The 6,730-nt window shown below is 47.5% G+C and overlaps 1 pseudogene; it reads right to left on the bottom strand.

Moving 5' to 3' along the window:
* Positions 1-1,862: 1,862 nt before the first annotated feature.
* On the bottom strand, positions 1,863-3,546 carry LOC120840238 (annotated as a pseudogene).
* Positions 3,547-6,730: the final 3,184 nt, after the last annotated feature.

Here is a 6,730-nt window from a genome sequence, read left to right as displayed (position 1 = left end):
AGGGTGAAACAGTTTTACACTTTGGATTGCCGGTTCCCGATCACAGTGATCGACATTGCTAACCAGGTCTTTTAAGTTTGTTGTTCCTTAAGCAATTTCCGGGAGCCACTAACTAGGGAAGAGTAGTGTCACAGTCAAAACATGTAAACTTCGCTGTGTAAATGCTGTAAAGCAATGAAAAGTTCTGCGAAAGAACAGATCACTTGCACGACTTGCATGTTCAGATTCTCATTCCCTCTCCCCTTCGTACCCTCGAGGAGGTGAACCAAACCAAGGAGGAGAGAAGGACGGCCGTTCTCTCTCATTCTGAACCGTTCCAGGAGAATGGCCACATCGCATTCTCCTCTCAGTTGCGCTCTTTCTGTCCAAAAACACGGCCATCGGTTCGAGATATTGCTGTATGAGTGATGCCTTGGGGTTCGTAGCGTCCTGCTGAACACGTCTGCGGCCTTATTTTGTGAAATCCGAATTTCGGTTCAGCATTTCTTTAAAGACCCCGTGTTAGTAGTTATTGTGTAATCACTAAATTGCTCCTCTACAGTGTGGACCAGTGTCGCCATAGCAAAGCCAGTCCGACCACTCTTTAAACATTAATTTGATCTACAACTACCGTGCTTCGAGTTTTTCACAACTGTGCACCAGGCCCATCCGATATGATGTATTCATCTTTTTTAGTCATGTCATGAGGCAATCAATTGGCTGCTTATATTATAACTTCATCATTACTATCCAACCAAGTTAGACCCATTGTTTGTGGCACTTTCCTGATTTTAGCTATCATATTTACTAGAACATACATAATTTATGAATATAGGCTGACCCTTGTATTAAAGAAAAATAAATATCTGAGGATAAAAACAAACTAATTAAATATAAACGGACAGTCTGGCCACATCAAGCTTCCTACGACTGCTCTGCGCATTACTATCCAACCAAGTTAGACCCATTGTTTGTGGCACTTTCCTGATTTTAGCTATCATATTTACTAGAACATACATAATTTATGAATATAGGCTGACCCTTGTATTAAAGAAAAATAAATATCTGAGGATAAAAACAAACTAATTAAATATAAACGGACAGTCTGGCCACATCAAGCTTCCTACGACTGCTCTGCGCACACATAAAGCTTCACCGCTTTGCATCTGTGTGCTCGGGAGAAGTAGTTGACTCGCATGGCATACCTCAAACAGCTTTATCCTCTCCGAAATTTTGCTCGCTATTACAGGTCTCTCATTGTTACAAATATACTCTTTTGGCGTATCTCAAAGTATTTATGGTTACAATATTTCTTGCCCCTAGTTTTAAAGAATACTAGAGCCAGAACAATGATCCACCTGTATTGACTATATACAATAACTGAACCAGCTGAACTACTTTCTAGAAATTTGATTGTTTGGCACTTAGTTGTTTCTTTTTCGTTGCAAAAACAAAAGTATTCGAAAGGATGTGCTAGTTAATATCCTGTTTGAGTACAATGTGAGAAAGCGCCGTTGTGCAGTATACAAAGAGCCGTATTTTAACACGTGATTGTTGATTATATGTAAGCCTGAAGTTATCTGGAGATGTGTGCTTTGTTGGAATAGGTTACTGATGGCCAGAGTTGGAAGTTCCCTAAATTTGACTTGGACACCTTGGCCTTGAGCAGGCATGTGCAATTTTTTGTTGCATAAACAGTTGAAAGAAGTGTAAATATGTTTGATAGCCTGTCCCAACCAAACTTGTATACTTGTTTGCCAGCACATTAGGGGGCTGTTAGTTTCAATAAAATGTGAGCGCTAGCTTTGAGACCTGGTTTTCTTTTGCGTATTCGTCAAGACACGACAGATTCCGACACACACAAGAGCCGTTTTGCGTTTTGGTCATCCAGAGTCTCCACTTCGCTTCAGTTTCCTGAATGTTTTCCTCAAGCCAGGACCGTCCTCCGCCCTGTAGGCTCCCTTGCGAAACTTCTTGAAGGAGACATACTTTCCCCTGGCCAGGTCCTTGTGTCGCTGGATGCGCTTAGTGATCATCTCGGGTAACTGCATGCTCGGCAAAATACAGCGAGCCAGGTAGCAGCTCCTTACCATCAAACTCCTCGTCTAGGATGACTGTCTCAATGTGCGTCGAATTGGCGTCAGTGGTATTTTTCCAGAAAACAAAGTCGCACTACATGTGCCCGGCCACCATCATTTGTCCCTGCACCTGGTAGTAGAACACGTGCTCACGCTTCATTTGCATGGTTCCATCGATCAGCACGCAGCAGAGCTTCTTGTCACCACAGGCCTCCTTGGGTGTGAACCCAATCTTTGGGATGGGACACTTCACGTCAAGAAGCCTTTCTTCGCCGTTCTTGACGACGATCCTGTCAGGCGACGCTCCCAGGAAGTTGTAGTGCGGATGGACGTATAGCCCAGTCTCGTACACCTGTACTGGGTTGTCCCTGCAGTTCATGATTGCGACGTAAGCGGCAAGAGCAATGGGCTCCTTTATCCTTCCATAATGCAGTGCCTCACTCTTTGCTTTTTTGCTAGGATACATGATCCGTTTCACAAGATAGTCGGGCTCTCTGCACTTAATCCCAGCAGAAAACTGTGGTGCCATGATCTTCCCGAGTCGCTCACTGTGCCACCTTTGGTTGCAGGCTTGACCGATCGTTGAGGTTAGAATGTCAGCCCTCTTTTCGGCAATCAGTTGTGGCAGTGTCTGCATGTGGTGCTGTGCAATTTTCCGGGCCCCCCGGCTCCACAGATCCTGTTCGTCATCGATTTGAGGGATCACTCTTGTGTGCCTCGCTTGTTTCACTGGCATGACGTTGCCGTACCTCAGGCAAAGAAGATTGGGTCTTATGTTAGCCAGCCTCCTCTTTCTCAGGCACTCTTTCGACAAGGGTCATATGAACGCCTTTTCTTCTGATGAGTCCGCTTGTTGATGAGGAACTTGCAGAAGGTAATACCAAGAAGCTGCGGGCTTCTTGGCTGCAAAGGAAGAGAAATAGGAGATTGGGAGGAGGTGAGGGGAGGTGAGGGGAGGCATTACTTATTAGTAATTCTACCAGTTTCTCTCATTTCTAATATTCATGTACCATGTGGTTTCAAGATGTGTTGACAAACACTTTGCCAACACAGCTCTTTGTGGCTTCATGTTATTGAATACAAAATAACACCTGAATGTGAGAGGTTGCAGGCTTATACAATGTTTGATTGTATGTGTTTCTGAAGCCATCAATCGGAACCAGAGAGGCTGTTTATTTACTAAAAATGGCCATAGTTGACTTAAAAATTAATGACGTAGAAAGGCATATCATGAATGAGACGGTGAGATCAACAATCTTCTACTTTTCGTATGGTACACCGTTAATGATGTAGTACTCAGACATACGTAATGTGCAAGTGCAACACATTTTATGTAAGCATTTCTTCCATACACACCTTGAGCTGGAACAAGCCAAGAACAGGGAACGTCGGTGTAAGAGGTTGTCGTGGTTGTATTGCAGCTCTCCTCTGCATAGAGAAGTAGTGCTACGACGTGCTGGCAGCTCCCGCTTTTCCTAGGAAAGGACATCCTAATTGAACCTCTAATGACTAGATAAATTGCTATGCTAATGGGGCGCTATCAGCAGCGTGCACGAGAAGTGAAAGCAAAGAGACTTCTACAAGCTGTGTGTAGATGTTTACGAAAACGAGTAACTAATCTGGAAATAGTAGTAGTATCGATCACACAATAAAACGTTCGGTAAGAACGTTATTTAGTGCTGTGGCACACGTTTGATACGGGCACTGGAGCACTAAACCAAAGCGCTCGTGCTCTCTCACGTGGTGCGGGACTACATAGACATAAATCAGGTGTGGCCTGGCTGACCCGGCCTGAGAGCCGCAAACGAAACCACGAAACTTCCAAGAGCCGCGGGGGGGGGGGGGGGGGGGGGGGGGGGCAGAGTTTTGTTTAGCGCAATAAACGAAGCTCGAACTACTTTCAATCTGTCCGAGTCAAAAAGCAGTTCATCTGTACGTAAGATAGCAGTAACACGAGACTACCAAACCGCAACCTGTTTCCCGATTTAAAACACGTTCCATTTCTGTTTTTGGGGAAGTGCTCGTGTGACCGGAAGGGTGAGGGGGGGGGGGAGGAGGAGGAGGAGGAGGAGGAGGAGGAGGAGGAGGAGGAGGAGGGGAGGGAACTGCGAGCCGCACTTTAACACTTGAAGAACCGCATGCGGCTCGCGAGCCGCAGCTTGGCCGCCCCTGACATAAATCATTCAGAAACGTAACGGGGTATTGCTCACCCAGCAACACAACTGTAAATGCCGCCTGTGACGGTGCGAGCGTTCCTGGTAAACCACACGAAGACAGTATACGGTGCCTTCTTCATGGAAGGCAGGCGCACGCATCGGACGAGGCACGTTCGAGAATCATCCGACAAGTTCCATCGAACGTTGCGTACGTAGTCTCCCTTCTTGGGAGCTCAACCGCGATGGGCCTGAAGCAGCGTGTTTGGCTTGGTTTGCATGTACCGCCATACTTCGTCTTGCGAGAATTTCACGCACGACGGAGGCCTTTCGACCCAAGCGTCCGGTGGAAATGAGAACGGGACGTTCTCGTCTTCAGTCATTGCTACCGTTTAGTTAGCGGCGGAACGAAATAAACCAAACAGAGGGCGTCCTGCAGCACTCTCATGGTACTGGTGTCCTGGAAGTGGGGACCGTCGGGTGCACTCGCAGCGCCACTGTCGTAAGCTGAAATGAACTAACCCAATCCCCGCAGGGGGCGCCTGTGAAAGCAGGTGTTTGGAGTGGCGTCTCCACGTACCCCGAGCCTTGCAGGGGGCGCCTGCACCTTGTGTACTAGGTGCTTGGTGAGTAGCGTCACCACGGACCCCAGCCACGTGGGCCACCATACCCGCACGCAGGGGACACCTACTTTAATAGGTGCTTGGTGAGTGGCGTAACTACGAACCCCGAGCCATGTGGGTTCGCCCACTCACGTCCAGCTGTGCGTGGCTTAACCCGTGTCCAGGGAAAAGGGGACCCTGGTGGGTTGAGCTAAGCCCGGGGTATGTTTGGACCCTTCGGGGCCCTCCGGGCGAAGCAATACACCGCTTCGACCCCTGCTTCTCGTAGACGGGTGTCCTGGCTTGGCCCGACCAGGATGATTCAGTCAGTCGTCTCTTCTACCCTCTTCTTCCTTCTTTCACTTTTTCTCCCACCTCTTTCTCTTTTTCTTCTACACTCTCTTCCTTCCTTTTTCACCCTCTTAGGTGGCAAGGGCCAACCTTGAGTGGAAACAGGTCCTGTCCCTGCAACCACACTAGGGTATAGTGCCCGGGCAGCACTAGTAGAGTAATTGTGTGAGCCAAGCCCTTCTTGCTATGGCACATTACCTACCCCCTTGTTGGGCTCCGTGGTGGGCGGTGCACCCGGGCACTGAATCTCCTCCCATCTCTCATGGGTTCTAAAGTAAAACCTCCCTCTGATCGGGCCCTGAAAAGGGTCCGCACCGAAGTCCCTCTGAAGGACATGACCTCATCTCCCCCTACATTCCCCAAATTTTTGGTTATTCACTCTGAAGACAATACACCACTCTCCAAGATGTCCCCCTTTCTTGTTGCGAAAGTGTAACTAAAGTCCCTCTATACTGGAAAAGTAGCGACAACCTTTGATCACGCCGCCGAGCTCAGCGGTAGGCCGGTGTGTGGCACGTGACCTTCTCCTAGCGCTCCGCCCCTTTGGCAGCCATGAAGGATCCAGCCAGCAAATTCTCCCGTGTCTCGTGTGTCCCGTCGCCAGCTGCGCCGCAAGCTACGCCGGACTCGCGTTGCGTCGGACAGATCCGGACTTGCTTAGACGTTCGGGCCAGTTTTGCTGTTGTCGTTGGTCTTGTAGCTTTTCGTTTCTTTTTGTAGCTGGACGTCCGTTTCGCATTTCGCCACGTTGTCAGACGTCCGTCGTCGCGTTGTCGGACGGCCGGGGAAGGACGGGAGGCACTCACTTGATCGAATGACGTTTTAGCGAACGTCCGCGTTTCACCGACTGACACTTTAGCGAATAGTCGGACGCCGCGAAGCGGCGTTTTCGGGTCGGCCAAATGGGTTCACATTTTTGTAATGAGTTGCCGTATATATTAGTGTTGTATACATAAATTTCAGATGAGGCTTTTTTGTAATAATACTTCTGTGTACTGTCTTTGTTGTTAAAACTGGCTAGTGTGAGACCTTTTTTATAATTTTATGTTTTGCCTGTTAGATATCTATTGTCTTTGTTGTAAAAAGTATATCTGAGCATGTGTATAAGTGCTTCCATTCACTGCTGTCTTGGCTATGGTAGTCTGTGGTAAAAAAGGGAAACGAATATGAAGAGCGACGAGAGACAAACTAGCCCTGCTATACATGCAGTCACCCGAATTTCGTAAGGCCCCGGTCGAAACCAGATCGACAGTAGGGTGTGTTCAGATAAGGACGGTCATGGTGGTGTCATGCCTATTTCTTGTTTTCAATCAAATTTTTATATGAAGTAGCGAAACCATTCCACACAACGGAACAAACCTTGGTTTTGCAAGATACTTCATAGTATTCGTGAGAAAAATCAAATTCGAGAGGAGGTTGAAAAAACGATTTCCCCAACTGCGCGATGACGCAACTTTGAAGGCCGGAGGAATAAAGAATACAGCTTTCTACACCGTAAAAAATTTTACGTTTAATGCAACAATACTTTTCTGCCAGAATTCGTTAAAGTTATCTTATTTGAGCATAT

This window comes from Ixodes scapularis, unplaced genomic scaffold (assembly GCF_016920785.2).
Source record: "Ixodes scapularis isolate PalLabHiFi unplaced genomic scaffold, ASM1692078v2 PGA_scaffold0__279_contigs__length_252992795, whole genome shotgun sequence".
NCBI lineage: Eukaryota > Metazoa > Arthropoda > Arachnida > Ixodida > Ixodidae > Ixodes > Ixodes scapularis.
The sequence above is the reverse complement of the archived record's forward strand: the minus strand, read 5'-3'. Positions and strand labels throughout refer to the sequence as shown.